Here is a 15,757-nt window from a genome sequence, read left to right as displayed (position 1 = left end):
ATGTGACATGACATGAGTCTGCACAGCATGAGAGGAATCAGCCCCCCCCCCCCTCTCTCTCTCTCTCTCTCTCTCTCTCTCTCTCTCGGCCTGGGAAAGGCAGGGCCAGGGGAGCGCTGTGGGTCTTTGACACCACAGTGCTTATAACATTCAGCAAATAAACCGAAAGGCCCTCTTGAGTCTTTCAAATATTACCCTACACTCCAGGGTTTTTGTCTCTTTTTAGAAGAAAACATACATTCAAGTTCACTGGATTAGGACAGAATTACATAAGAAAATAAAGCGTCTGTAGTGGCAGATAAACTGTAGCTCTCTTTCAGTTTGTGGGAGCAGCCGTCAGTCTAGGACTGAACCTGCTTTTATTTTTTTCCCTGTGAGTGGCTTTAGTCAGAGAGCAGAGCCAATGATAGGGGAAGAGAACTCCATTCACATCTCCTCAGCTTTAATGGGATGCTCACCCTTGGCATGCAAGTTAAGTGCAAAGTCCACCCCTCTTTTCGGGCTAAATTGCACCGCTCGTGACAAGGACGGAGCCTGACTTCCAATCTCCAAGGACTCCCTTAGCTCCTAAGAGAGCCATCTTAGTGTGTGGTGGAAGAAGTACGACTTGGGACCACACCGCCCCTTAGGATCTTTCCTCTTGGGTTTCCAGGACTTGAAGATGCCATGGGCAAGGATGCCCTGAGGGTAATGCTAGGGCTGGTGTCAGGGAAAATGTTTCTCAGCCACTCACAGCGACTAGGGATTTAGAATCTCTTCCTTCCCTTCCCGGGAAGAAAGGCAGACAAGGGCTTCAGAGGTTGTTTTACATGACCTTAAAATCTGTCCCTTAGCAGCCTTGGGATTGAGCAAATCTCTTACATGTGGGAAGTGTCGCTCCCGTGGGACTTGGGGTGGGGCAGTCCAAATTTAAACAATATATCTGGGGAAATGAAAGAATGTGGGAAAAAATAAAAAGTTGTTCTTGTATGTTTGTGTAATTTTTACTTTGGGGCCAAAAGGAGTCATATGTAATCAATGGTTTCACGTTTTCTGGTACTTGGTCCAAAGCCAAATTGAAAAATAGCTCGTCTCCCACTGAAGACGATCCCCAGGCTGCAAGTCCAGTTTGTGCTGTGAGAACCACTGCCCGGGATGTTTCCCTTGTTCAGAGATGGGGAGAGCGGACGTGCAGACCTGAGCGCTTGGGCCGGGCCATTAACACTCTCCAGCTGTTTCAAGACAGGCAGTCCCAAAATAAAAGTGATGCAGAACATCCCTGGGCCTAAAAAGCCACTCGACGAACACCGGGGCATGAGAGAGGAAAGGACCGTGTGACTCTGAACCACTCCTCAAGCACCAAGGGAAGGGTGTTTTCCCTGGTGGATTTGCTGCAGAGGGACCTGGGGTGGGGTATCTGGGCTCTGCAGGTCATTAGCCGTCTCCTGAGACCCAGGTACGGAAGCAAACGTGTCATTTCATCCCCAGACGCCATGCAATCTTCAAGATCGCCTTGTGCTTTGGGCTTTGGTCACTGTAGGCCTGACTGTGGGACCAAACAAAAGTTCTCTTCACACAGAAGGACTTGGTTCTGGGCTCAGCCAGGAAAAAGGCACTTGCAGCCAAGATGGAAAAATACAACTGACTGCTCGAAGTTCTCCTTTGCCCTCTCCATGCAAATGCTGCCCTGCATGTACACACGTGTGCACACATGCACACACGCACACACACACACACACACACACACATCAATTAATTAATTAACTAATATTTTAAAAACTAAGTACTTGGTTATATACATTTTGCCCAGACAAATTTAGGGTAAGAGAAGAGTTTATTTTCTTATAGGAAGACAAGAAATTAGAGTGATCCATTTTGACTGTCACCTAGTAGGATAATGTCATTGCGTGGAAATTATTCTGTTATTCGTGTAGGGACCATGGTGATCTGAAATAATCCACCTTCACATTTCCAGATGTCTGTTATGCAGAGGCTCAACATAAATGCTTCAAATCTAAAATGAATAAACCCTGGGTAAGCCAGAGTTCCCTTGGAGGTAGGCCCAGAAGCTGAGGTACCACAGATCTGTTCAAGGCAGTGGCTTATCTGATTTATCGTGCAGTTGTTTGAGCCTCCCAGAGAAAGGGAAAGCTCACACGGAGGGCTGGACATTGGAGTGTGCTCCTGCATTTGATCAAGTGTCAAAGGGGTCAGGCTGCCTCAAGTGGGGACAGAAAGGGAAGGGCGGTGGGTGAAGAGCTCTAAGAGGTCACAGCCACAGCCCCCGTGCTGTGTGACCTCACTGGGAGCTGGAAAGCTGTGTTCTGCCCCAAGTGACTCCAGGCACCATGCAGGGTGTCGAGCAGAGGGGTGGTGTGGTTGGCATGACATTTGGACAAGGTTAGGAGGCCTCATCTATGCAAAATAGAACTAGGTTAGATAAGGGTGGAAAATGGAAGATCAGTTGGAAGACTACCTGAATAATTTGAGAGAAGGATGGTAGACTTTCAAGTGCTCCTGCAGGTGGTCAGATTCTGGGTTTGCGTTGAAAGTTTGGCTAACAGGATTCTCCGTGGGTTGGACTAAGTGAGACAAATACTTCCTGCATGTTGGTCTGGACAGTGACAAGTTGACATCATCTGAGATGAGTAAGAGGAGAAATTTTGAACACATCTACTATCATTTCACAGGCTATGGAATTACATGTCTGGAACTCAGAGAGGCGTTTGGAACCCCACTGTCGAGCTGGGCATTGACACTGTGAAAATGCTACACAGGACTCAGAGGAATGTATCCCATGGCTTTGAACAGCAAAACAACCCGATTAACCGCACATTCTCTTCTGCACCAGTTTACGCTCAACTTGCTGCGGCAGTTCCCATACAGTTGGGTCTTGACGGCATGGCTCGGAACATGGAAACAGTTCTCCCTTGAGCTGTCAGCATTCGTATTAAAACCACAATCCTGGATGGTACAACTAAGGAAATAGGTACAGACAAGGAAGTGAAATCCATAAAGTTGTTCTCTGGGACATTCCCAGCCATCAGGGAGAAGTAGAAAAAGCAAGAAGACAGACAAGAATCCATGGAGGAATCCAGAAGAAAAGTGATGTCCATCCTGAGAGCCATGGACATGCTCTGGCCATCCAAAGGAGTCCTGAGGTCTGAAACACATGTAGAGGGCAGAGACCATTAAAACTTTAAGTGCCACTGACCATTCAAAATGAAGACAAAATCCTAAACCAGGCTTGGTGATGCCCACCTGTAAACCCAGCTACTTGGGAGGTGGAGGCAGGAGAACCATAAATCTAATCTGTCTTGGCAACTAGTGAGACCAAAATTAAAAGTTTAAAAGTAAATAAATACAGGGTTGTAGTCCAGCAGCAGAGTGCTTGCGTGGACGATAGAAGATCCTCGACTAAACATCTAGTACATATAAAAAATAAACAAATATATAAATAAGCAAGCAAAGAAGCATAAAGAAAACAAGCAAAATTTTGTTTTGAACAGTGAGTAAATTATTATCTTATTTTTAAAGTATTGCTCTTTTGGTTCAAGGACATCACAAAAAAATCCCACAGAATCAACTAGGCTGGGCTCATAGGGAATCAAAGAGACTGAACCAACAACCTGCATAGGACTGACCCCTTAGGCCCTCTGCACTTATGTGACATTTGTGTAGCTTGGTCTTCTTGTGTGACTCCTAACAGTGGGAAGAGAGCCTGTCTCCGACTCTTTTGCTGGTTTTTGGGACTCTATGCCTCATACTGGGTTACCTTGTTCAGCCTTAATACAATGGGAGGTGCTTAGTCTTGCTGCAACTTGATAGCTATGTTTTGTTGATATCAATGGGCAGTCTGCCCTTTTCTGAGTAGAAACAGAAGAGGAATGGATGGAGAGGGGCAGATGGGAGGTAGAGGAAGAAACTGGGATGAGAGGAGGGAGGGGAAACTGCGGTAGGAATGTACAATAAAGAAAGGAAGGAAGGAGAAAAGAAAAGAGGAGAGGAGAGGAGAGGAGAGGAGAGGAGAGGAGAGGAGAGGAGAGGAGAGGAGAGGAGAGGAAAGGAAAGGAAAGGAAAGGAAAGGAAAGGAAAGGAAAGGAAAGGAAAGGAAAGGAAAGGAAAGGAAAGGAAAGAAAGAATTGATCTTTTAAAATATACTGGAGACATAACCCATTGGTTAGTGCCCAAGGAATGTTCTTTCTGTACCTGAGATAATGTGGCACTGAAATGACGAATTTATTAAATTATCACATAGAATTAAGTGCAGACATGTGCACCTTATTATAGTTGGGGGACCCTCAGAGACATTTCCTATCTATACTCAAATAAAATGCACAGCTTTTCAAACAAAATTTTAAAATAAATTCTGAACAAGTCACAGTATATATATGCACAATAAATCATTCACTTTGGGGACAGCATCTGACGCAATTTTAAGTACCAAATATAAATTACATGATGGTTTGCATCAAAACCCTGGGCTCCCATGACTGCGTACTTCTAGCGCCATCTACTGTCTTCACCAGACAGTAAACCACGTTATCCACATTAGTCAACTAAGGAAATTAATAAAATACAGATATCTTTTTTATTGTTTCCTTTTCTGGTAATCTAATGTTTCTGCGGTCATAACTCAGAGAATATATGTTGTTTCAGTAGCTTTATTTCACTAGATTTTGTTCTTTCAGTGTATCAGTTCCCTAGTTTATGTCTGTGCCTCTGATAAACACTAACCAGAAACGACTCGTGCTGTGTTCTTGACTTACAGGTTTTAGTCTGTCATCCAGGGAAGCCAAGTAGGACCTCAAGGCTGAAGCTGAACCAGAGACCACAGAGGAGTGCTACTTACTGGCTTGCTTTTCAAGGTTTTTTTCCACTTTGCTTCTGTGTGTGACCTAGCACCACACGCCGAGCGATGCCCACAGGCTGCTGAGTCCTCCCGCATCAGTCACTAATCAAGAAAATTCCCCCACAGACATGTCCACAGACCTATCTATGGACACAGCTTCTCAACGGAGGTTCCCTTTGCCCAAGAGTCTCTAGCTGACAAAGATCAACCAGCACAGTCATGTGATTTTTACTTAGCTATATTAAGAATTAAGATGTTGCTAACTAACCCAAACCCTACCAATTTTATAGATGCACACTGCTTTTCCCAGCTGTACACAGCAGGCCGTATGGCTGTGGCATTCACAATAACAGACAATGGACTGCACACTATCTGCTGTCTGCTTCCCCTAAACCTGTTAACTCAGACATCTCAAATCAATCCACTAGAAGAGCCATGGAATGGGGCTTGTGCCCAGGTCTGTCTTCAGCACCGTTTCTTTCTACAGCCAAAGTAAAAGGTGTTTGAGGATCAAGGTCCTTCCTGTCCTCTATACAGAATCAAGAATTATTTTATCTTGGGGACTAGAGAGACAGTTCAGCAGTTAAAAGCACTCTCTGTTCTTGAAGAGAACCCATGCTCTGTTCCCAGGGCCCATGAAAGGTGGCTGCATCGGCAACTCCAGTTCCAAGACATCGGACACCTTCTGGCCTCTGCAGGCAACTGCCATCATGCGTACATAACACAAAGTAAATACTTTTTAAAAAGAACTGTCTCATCTTTGCAGTGCTACAGCATGACGCTAGGCCACTCCTTGTCCCCTTCAGACAATGACTGAGAACAGCTTATTCTTTTTGTTTGTTTGTTGGTGCTGGGAATTGAACCCCAGGCTTCTAAACGCTGCATTGTGCTGTTTAGCTACACCCCCCCCCACCCCATCCTTCTGATTTACAATTTCTTTGCATGGGAGGTATTTGGAATTGTTTAAAAACTATAGAAATATTTTCAGACAGATTATCAAAAATGTTTTCAACATAAAAATAAAGTGGGGAGTGGTGACACATGCCTTTCATCCCTGCACTGGGTAGCAGAGACAGAGCAGTCACTCAATCCCTGTGTGTTGGGACCAGCCCAACTACAATGGTGAGTTCCAGGCCAGCCACAGCTATACCATGAGACCCTGCCTCAAAGGGATAGAGGAGGAATTCAGAGAAATCTCCTAACCAATAAGTTCTGTCACTCTAAAAGCCGAGGGGAAGTTAAATTATTCACAGAAGGTCTCTGTCATCATGGGAAGGCCCTGGGTAATTATAGTGGTGTATTATTTCTATTTTAATAGATAAATCTTGCCTGAAGACCAGAGGCAAAGCTAAAGCCACTAGAGGTCAGGTAATGGTGACACACACCTTTAATCTGAGGCTCTGGGAGACAGAGGCAGATGGATCTCTGTGAGTTCAAGGCCAGCCTGGGCTACGCAAAATCAATGCAGAAACAAATCCAGGTGTTGGAGGCTCACACTTTAATCTCACTCTTAGGAAGTCACACGCTTTTAATCCCAACACTAGAGGGAATATAAAATGGGAGGAAAGAGAGGCTTAGTCGGCTTAGTCTATGGTCACCCAGCCTTGGTAGAAGTAAGACTTCCCTAGTGGTTTGGCTGCCTTACTTTTCTGATTTTTGGGTTGAACCCCAATTTCTGTCTCTGGGTTTTTATTATTCATGCGACAGGTTAGAGCTTGGAGGTGTGTAGAGCAGGAACGCCAGTGCGTGTGCAGCATGCTGAGTGCAAGCATTGAGTGAGAGCCCAAGCCAGACAGCAAGCTGCTTCTAACTTACAGTAACAGAAGGACGGCATGCTCATGGGCGCCTGCTCTGAGTGTTATCCCCTCCAAATCTAACGACAAATCTTTCAGATTGCCGTGACCCCAACTCCCACTTCCCAGAAGGAGAAACTGAGGCTGGGCATCAAGGTAAAGTCTCTTATTTCTTCTGCACACCTGGGAAATGGCAAAGCTAGGATAGAACCCAGAGTTCCTCCACAGCCCCTGACACCCAGAGGGAAGGAGCTGTGATGGTCTGAAAGAGTGGCCCCCATAGGTACAGACATTTGAATCTTGGTCCCAAGTTGGTGGAACTGTTTGGGAAGGAATACAAAGTGTTGCCTTGTTGGAGGAGGTGTGGCCTTGTTGGAGGAGGTGTGCCACTGGGCATGGGTTTTGAGGTTCCAAAAGTAGTTCATACCATCTTACTCTTTCTCTTTCTTTCTCTCCTCTCTCTCTCTCTCTCTTCTCTCTCTCTCTCTCTCTCTCTCTCTCTCTCTCTCTCTCTCTCTCTCTCTCTCTCTCTCTCTCTCTCTCTGTTATTGTCTTAAGGATGTGTGCTCTCAGCTGCTGCTCCACCACCATTCCTGCCTGCCCGCTGCCATGCATGTCTGCCTATAGCACTATTACCAGCCTGTTTCCTGCCATACACGCTTGCCTACTACCATGCTTGCCTGCATACTGACGTGCCTAATTGCCTGCTGCCCACCTGATGCCTTGCCAACCTGCCTACGGTACCATACCTGCCTGCCTGCTGCCATGCGTGCCTGCCTGCAGGACCATACCCGCCTACCTGCCGCCATGCCCCTTGCCATGCTGATCATATACTCACCCTCTGAAATACTGTACCTCAATAAAAATCTTCTTTCTATTAAAAAAGGATATGTTTTTGTTTTAATAATGGTGGATCATAGCTTTGCTGATTTATCTTCTGTGTGTCTTTACATTCTGTATCTGTAACATAAAGACCATCATTTCAGCTGTTCATATTTTCATTCCTCTAAAATCGAATTACAGCATAATAAATGGTGAACTTCAAAGATTCCACATAACCACCAACATTCCTAAAGATATGAGTCGGGTGGTGGTGGCACATGCCTTTAATCCCAGCACTCATGAGGCAGAGGCAGAAACAGGCAGATCTCTGTGAGTTCAAGGCTATCCTGGTCTACAAGAGCTAGTTCCAGGACAGGCTCCAAAGCTACAGAGAAACACTGTCTTGAAATATATATATATATATATATATATATATATATATATATATATTATGAGCTCTCAGTTACTGTTAAATCTGGAGCATAGCCCTCAACCCCTGGCATCCATCCCAGCCCCCTTGGCCGAGGAATTGCACATTGCACTAGTCTGGACTCCAAATCCCAGCATACCCCGGGGGAGGGTCAGGACCACTCCCACAAGGTGTTTAAGTAGGCTCCCAGAGGAGAAATACATGGTTCTGGGCTTGCATGTGCTCCCTCCTTCCCTGTCTCTCTGCCATGTGCTAGGCCACCTAAGAGTGCCGTATTTAATAAAACGATGGGCATTTTAATTTGGTTTGATCTGACCTAATTGAATTTCTTTGCACTGGGGAGCCAACCATTTTAGGATTTTTTCCTAACAGTTACTGCTTCTGTTAACATTCTTCTTCTATAGGGCTTACCTGCTCTTTTTTATTTTCTTTTATTTGCATGTGTGTGTTCAGGTGAACTCAGAGGCCAAAAGAGGGCATCATATTCCTTGGAGTGGGTGTTCCAGCTGTTTAGGAGCCACCCTACATGGGTGCTGGGATCTGAACTCAAGTCCTCAGGATGGCACAGCAGTGCTCTTACCCACCGAGCTCTCATCACGTTAGCCCAGCCTACCTGCTCAGGGTCCTCTGAACTGGGCATACAGTCAACCCTGGCACATGTGAAGGGTTTGTTTCAGTACCTGTGCAGAAGCACGATCTTCGGGTGCTCAACCCATGACATGAGATGGCAGAATATCTGCATATAATCTATATTTTCGGTTGTGCGTCTAGCCCCCAATGGCTGAGCCATCTCTCCAGCCCCTGCATATAATCTATGAATGTCCTCATGTGATCATCACTAGAGCTTCTGTTGTACCTAGTATAATATCATCACTGAGTACAGAAATCTATGCTGCCTTATTTTGTTCAAGGAGTAAAAAGGATAAAAGTCTGTATGTACATGTTTGAAACGGAGTGATTTTCCTTTTAATATTTTCTGTTTATATTGGACTAATTTACGATATAGTCAGCCAATTGGTTTTAGTTTCTACCCTTAAACATCCAAAATCTATTGTTTTTTATCTATCACCATTCATATTTCTCTCCCCACTGCCTGTTTGTAGAGCACCCTATGGTGGCTTCCTGTAGGCCGCCTATCTCTTGTTCTTGTCTTTTATGTCCCATAAGCCTCATAGCAGCATAGAATGACCTCTGAGAGGCCATTCTACCTACAGCCGCATCACTCACACAAGTCAGACTTGCTCATCATGTATTGTCACTACAGAGGCAGGAAGATGACTGTTCTCAGCTCAAATACACACATCATGGAAGCAATCTAGAAAGGGATGCACAGGCCACATGCACATATGACCCTGTTGGATATAAGGTCCCAAGCATCCACGAGCTGCACAGATTAGATCTACACACAACTGTCTACAGCTGTCCCTTCAAGACATGATTCCACGTCTTTCTGTAGATACAAAACTCTGCGGACACTCAGTTCCTTCACATAACATGTGCAACCATCTTTAGTTAAAATACTTACTATAATACAAATTCTAGGTTGGTATTTGTTGTGCTGAGTTACTTAGGGAATTATGGAGGCTGAAAAATGCAGCCTCGTTGGCACCTTGTCTGAAGGTCAGGAGTGACGAGTGACAAGCATAGTTGCAAGTCCCCACCCAGGATGTGACTGCTTGATTCTTTTGACATTAAGATAGCTCCATTCAATTCTGACAGATGGCCAAGAAGTACAAACACACTTCTGCTCCTTCTTTTGTAACAGTGAGGTCACCTGGAGAGGAGCCACCTCCTAGAGCAGCTTCCCTACCTGGACAACAGAATGCTAATGATTTGATGTCTCAGAGTGAAGAAGCAGTTGACTGTGTGAGTTAACCTTTGTATCATGCTAACAAAGTCTTTTATTACCTTCTCCCCCCCCCCCCCCCCCGCCCACCACCACCACCCACCCATTAACTTTGGGCATAAAAGCTGTGGAAAAATAAATGCCGGTAATTTCAATAATCACTGGACTACGCTCCCAGTATTATTCTATGGTTTCTGTCTTATTATTTTTATGCATCTTTGTATTCTTCACTTATATTTCTAAAATTACTCGCAAGAGGTATTTTTGTTGAGGCCAGTCCTCGACAGGGAATAATGACATGCTCACTACAGCCACAATTAGTTGGTTGGAATCAAAGTTCCTAACGGATCCTTTTAAATCTGAAATAACAGGAACTGAGGAGGTGACTCGGTCAGTGAAGTACATGCTGTGCAGTGAGGACCTGAGATACAGCCGTATTCCAGCACTGGGCCGCCAGACAGGAGGACCCTCTGGGATTACTGAACAGCCAAATAACACGAATCAGTGAACCCCAGGTTCAGTGAGAGACCCTGTCTCAAAATTTTGGGGGGATGCCCTTTTTGAGAAAAAACAAGAGTACAAGTTAATTTAAGCTGAAAGGAAAACGGGAGCATGTGAGTCGTGTAGTTAGAGAAGCAGTGTGGAGCCAGTCTAGAAGAGAGCTCCCACAAGGATGTCCAGTGCTGGAATCCATGGGTCTTAAGATTTGGAACTGAAATCATGGCTACTGATTTTCTTGAATGTAAATCAGGATATTAAAAAGAACAGCTTCACCTGGGTACACACTGACTCAGTATTACTGCAAGACAAGAATACCTCCTGTCACGCAATGGAGTTGGCTAGGCGTCTTAATTTTCATTAGTGAAAAAAATAATTTATAAAAGAAGTTGAAGACTGAGGTGATTAATTAAGGCAATACAGGAGAGTGGTCGTTCATTTCATATATTATATGGGCTCTGGTGAAGTACACCCAAAATAACATTATTTCAGCCTGTGTCCCTGGGGTAAATTTAGAAAACAATTGACATTTGAATAACTGCAAAAAGTCACCTCCAATACAGCTGGATAGTGCTCAAAGCACTCTGAATAGAACACAAGGGTGAGACAGGCCGATAACTTAGGAGTGTTTCAGCTCAAGGAACAGGGCAGAGTTACAGCAGCTCTCCTGACTGACTAACTGACTGACTGACTGACTGACTGACTGACTGACTGACTGCAGCGTAGATTAAAGCACAATCTGCTGTGGAGGGATCAGAAATGTTCAACGTGCTTTGATTCAATGTAGAGAAGCAGTCCAAAGTCTTAGAGATGCCATAATGCCAAGTTCATTCATCATTTACAACACACTTGTCCACTCCAAAGAGGGTACATACCTTTTCTAGGTAGTGTGAAACAATAGATTTGTGAAGGGAACCCCGACCTCCTTCAGAGCTCGATGATGCCTTGCTCCTTAGGCTAGACCAAACTGTGGGAAACACAGCCATTAAATGGGGAAAGGTAAACATAGTGGTAGTCCTTGGGTATCAGTGGATAACTGCCAGTGTTTAGCTATCTATGGGAACATAGATATAGCTACCATAGTGGACAATGGAGCCAAGCAGGTCCCAAAAATAGTTGACTTATGCAAATTTAAGACCTTAATCACAGTAAGCCTAGGAGTGAGACGAACAAGACACAGACTCAATTCTCAACCCATATGTGAAAAAACTAAGTTCTATGTCAAGCTAACAAGCTCCTAATTCAAATCACCTCCAATACAGTAAAAGAAGAAAAAAAAGAAAAGAAAAGAAAGTTAATCTTCTTGTCCAATCACTAAACTTGTGCTGGTTTACAGACTCAGAATCATTGGAGTCAGAGAGAAAACCTTTGTCCTCAATCAAACATTTATATGGTTAATATTTCTCCCAGCTTTTCGTTAAAGGGACCTTTAGCCTTTAACTAGGATATCTGTACACAAGGGAAAATCAAATGTTCATTACTTTGGGGGACTTCTGGACACTGTCTATAACATGATGATAGGTCCAGGTGACCATAAGTGCTATTGAGTGGATGAGCATGGGGGTCAGGGGTCACCCTATGTCCATATCACAGCAAATCCCTGAACCAATCCAGTCCCAGACACATAGTTGTATTGAACATACTTAGCAGTAGATATAATGTCAACATGGGTTCTTGATCCAATGCACACAAACTGTGACGGTGTGAGAAGCTAAGTGGGGCCGACAGAGCCCTTCCATTTAGAGCAATCATAATCTAAATCAATGCTGCATTCCTGGAGGATCGCCAAGGTCAGTGCAACACTGAAAACATGATAGATGCAAAGGGGGTGAGGAGTTCCTACCACAACCTTGTCTAGACCTGCCTTGCCTGTAAGGAAAACAAATGGGTCACGGAGAAAGATTCCAGAATGTCGTGAGCTTCGCCAGGCTGCACCTCCAATTGTGGCCATTGTACCAGATGTGTTTTTGTTTTAATTGTTGGGCAAACAAATTAATGCATACCTTGGTAACTCATATGCAGTTATGGGTGGGTCTAGTAAATGTTTAGCTCTTTTCTTCCCCATATTTCTCCTGAAGACCCACAGGATAGATTTGCTTTCCTTCTGGCAAGGCCAACAATACACCTTCGCCATCCTGTCTCAGACCCATGCTAGCCTTCAGCTTCACATGCTAATTTAGCAGGCAAGGATCATGATCATCTTTTCCTTTTGGAAGATATCACTCCAGGCTAGTACGTGGATGCTATTTTGCTCATTTAATCTGATGAACAAGAGAAAACAACCTCACTAGATTTGCTGGGCAGACATTCCCCTATCAGAGTATGAGAAATCTGAAACCTCAGAGAGTTTGGGAAGTGGCTCAGTAGTAATGGTACTTGCCAAAAAGACTGATGACTTGAAATGCTCACACAGGACCCACATAGGAGAAGGAGCAAGCCACCTCAAGCACAGTGTCCTCTGACATTCATGCCATAGACACATACACATGTACACACACACGCACACGCGCACACGTGCGCACACACACACACACACACACACACACACACACACACTACATACATGCCATATGTGAAGTTTGTAAGGTTGTAAGGTACCGATGGTGGAGGGGGTTTCCAGGTGTCACTCATTTCACCCGGTCCCCAACCCCAAGCAAGATCACAATGGCAGGTGCCTCTTTGAATTTGGGAGTAAGTATAGTGCGGTGTGTTACTGAGTGGTGGGAAAAGCAGTTACCCTGGAGCGGGACCCAGAACAAGAGAAACCAGGCCTAGGTCCCACATACGCTGCTGTGCCTGCTGGAGTCACGAGTCAAAACACAAGCAGCAAGCAGTCTTTAAAGTAGTGGTAGCTATTGTGGTCCAGGACCTTCAGAGGTTCCTGAAGGTGAAGTCACCACATAAGACTTTTAGAACAAGGGCCCAACATCATCCATAGAAAATACTCCTCTTTTGAGGCAAAAGAAAACCCTCTCTTAGTCTGTTACTGAGCCTTTGTAGAGGGTAAGTGCTTGATCAGGGGCCACCAAGTTACCGTGTGAGTTGAACATGAATGAAATGTCTGTTGTCTAATACATGAGACCAGAAGACTGAGTATGCACGGCCATGCTCTATCATCTAATGGAAATAATGCATAACATATATTGTGCATATATGTGTGTGAGCATATATAATAATGTATATGCATAAATAATGCATGATATGACATATACGATGTAATAATGTATATGTATCATATATGTGTGTGTATGTATGTATGTGTGTATGTATGTATATATGATTAGGCCCAAGAAGACATGTAACTTGCAGGTGTAGGGGAATGTGTTACAGTTTAATGTTGCAGAGATATCCTGCCTTATCGGGAAGCCAGGATAAACTTAGAGCTACAATAGGAGAGCTCTGGAGGCTAGAACAATAGAACATCTCAGCCCTGGAGGACAGGTGTCCTGACTATCGGGAAGCCAGGCTACCTGAAGCTGGGGTTCAGCGGGGGATATAAGGATCCTGCTTTTCTCCCAGAGAGCCGCTGCAGCTGAGTTCTGCTCTGTTCCCATTAGGGAACATCTTAGCAGAGCTATTCGCTTGCTTCTTCTCTGGCCCAAGATGTTTCTTCTTTGTTAACACTTGGCTTCCGGAGCATCCTAGCAAGGTTCTTCTGTTCTGCTCTGCCTTGCTGAGGCCCCCTAGAAAGTGTCTCAGCAAGGTTTTCAGCTCAATCTCCTAAGGGACGTCCCTGTCAGGTTCTTTAGTCTGTGCTGGTGAATGAAGGTCTTTGCCCTAGACTCTTTTGAGAAAGAGATTTACTTGGGAAGAAGGAGTCCAGGACAGTGGCTGCCTTTGCCAGGGAGGGATTAACAGTGGCCTTTAACTGAAGGGACAGAGAGGCAGCAGAGAGGCTTATATAGGAGTTTTCCCAGGGAGAAGGGGGATTGGTTAGTTTTTACCTGCTCAGGGATTGGCCAGTTTAGCTAGTCAGGAGCAGAGTTGGCTCTGCCTTCATTTCAAACTGTGTTCCTTTCACTGGTACTTTTAGCTTTTTGGCTCTACTCTTAGGACCGGGGCATATTTCTTTCACTGGCTCTGATTTAGGGACAAAGTATGTTTCTTTGACACTAGTTTCAGAGTCAGGGCACATGTTTTTAGTACTAAGTTCAGGGATAAAGATGTTTCTTTCCCTGGCTCAGGTTTCAAATACAGGGTGTGTTTCTTTCACTGGCTCTGGGTTCAGAGTCAGGGTGCTCAGTGGTTGGTTTCCTGCTCCAGTTGTCCCTTTTACACTTCAACAGGACCAAGTGGTTCAAATACCCAGGGTCCCACTCCTGTGACCTGCATCTCTCTCAACCAGTACTAAAGTTCTCTCGGAGAATTCCCCACGAGCAGCTGATTGAGGGAGAGGCGACTTTCTCCTGGCTTGCAGGAGGTTCATGATACGCAAGCACGGTCTGAAAATGGACAGCTATAGAACACGGGACATTACATAGCAATTCATGCACTGTATGCAATGGTTCTGCTGTGTGACTGTAAACCTGGGGAGAATGTGACTGAAAACACCAGATATGGTGGTACCTGTACAGCGGTGATTCCAGAACTCGGCCGGTGGAGGTAAGAGGGTCATCAGCTTCCTAGTCAGTAGGAGGGGAAGCAGGAAGGAGAGGACATTAATCACTTAAATAAGTAATTTGGAGGAAAGATATGCAGTTTGACGGCCCAGAAAGAGGAGCTGAAAAGTGAAAGCATTTGTGTCCCGCGCTAGTGCTCACCAAAGGATGAATTCTTAGTAGAGAAGTGTTTTAGCAATCAAATGCATAAATCAACTTGTTCTCCAGATACCAGCAGCCTCCTTTCTCTGCCAGTCTGGCCGTTGCCCTGGAAACTCATAAACGAAAGGCTGAGGTGACAGGGACGAGGTCATTCTTGCGTCAGCAGCATGGTCATTTTATTCTCCAGTGCCAAACGAGCCCCGGCCATCGCCAATTACTTATTCCAACACTGAACTCTGACACAGTATTCTTCCTGAAGTAGAATAAGGTAGAAAAGACTAATTATTAAATAATGATTTATTTAGTGATTCACTTAAAAGCACGGCTTGTACCGCCTACTGGCCGAGCATGACTTCAGTTGCTCGCTGGAACACAATGACCTGAAGAAATGGCTGGAATAATGGGCCGTTGCCCCTAACAACCAGTGGACTGCCACATAGACGTCTATAAAATCTTGCTTGCTTGCCCCACCTTGTGGTTTCAGAATATACAGTGAACTGCAGAGTGGCTCAGAACTATCTTGTCCTCAGTCCACCAGTGAGTGAATCTCCCTCCTGTGCTCATAGGCATTGGACTGCTTATGCTGGATGGACACCCACAGAAGACCTGCAAAACGTCTACACACCACCATGACATCTCACAAAGCCTTGATCAACAAACCCACTTCATAACAAAAGGAAGAGAAGAGTAGCAATGGGCCCATGTTCCCGGAAATCTTTACACAGGTGGTGTGGTGTAGCAACGCAGCGGCCTTTTGGAGAGAGTTACAGCACCAGC

The 15,757-nt window shown here is 44.9% G+C and overlaps 1 long non-coding RNA gene across 1 annotated transcript; it reads right to left on the bottom strand.

Moving 5' to 3' along the window:
- Window positions 1–1,794: 1,794 nt before the first annotated feature.
- Window positions 1,795–15,230, bottom strand: LOC119807683. The gene is made up of 5 exons (XR_005284327.1): window positions 14,981–15,230; window positions 14,787–14,842; window positions 11,096–11,187; window positions 7,463–7,584; window positions 1,795–3,142 (listed from the first exon to the last, which is right to left on the bottom strand). It is a non-coding gene; the product is annotated as an uncharacterized LOC119807683 (long non-coding RNA).
- Between the last annotated feature and the right edge of the window lie 527 nt (window positions 15,231–15,757).

The sequence above is a fragment of the Arvicola amphibius genome, chromosome 2, assembly GCF_903992535.2.
Source record: "Arvicola amphibius chromosome 2, mArvAmp1.2, whole genome shotgun sequence".
Classification (NCBI taxonomy): domain Eukaryota; kingdom Metazoa; phylum Chordata; class Mammalia; order Rodentia; family Cricetidae; genus Arvicola; species Arvicola amphibius.
Note: the sequence above shows the minus strand (reverse complement) of the source record. Positions and strands in the feature narration are given on the sequence as shown.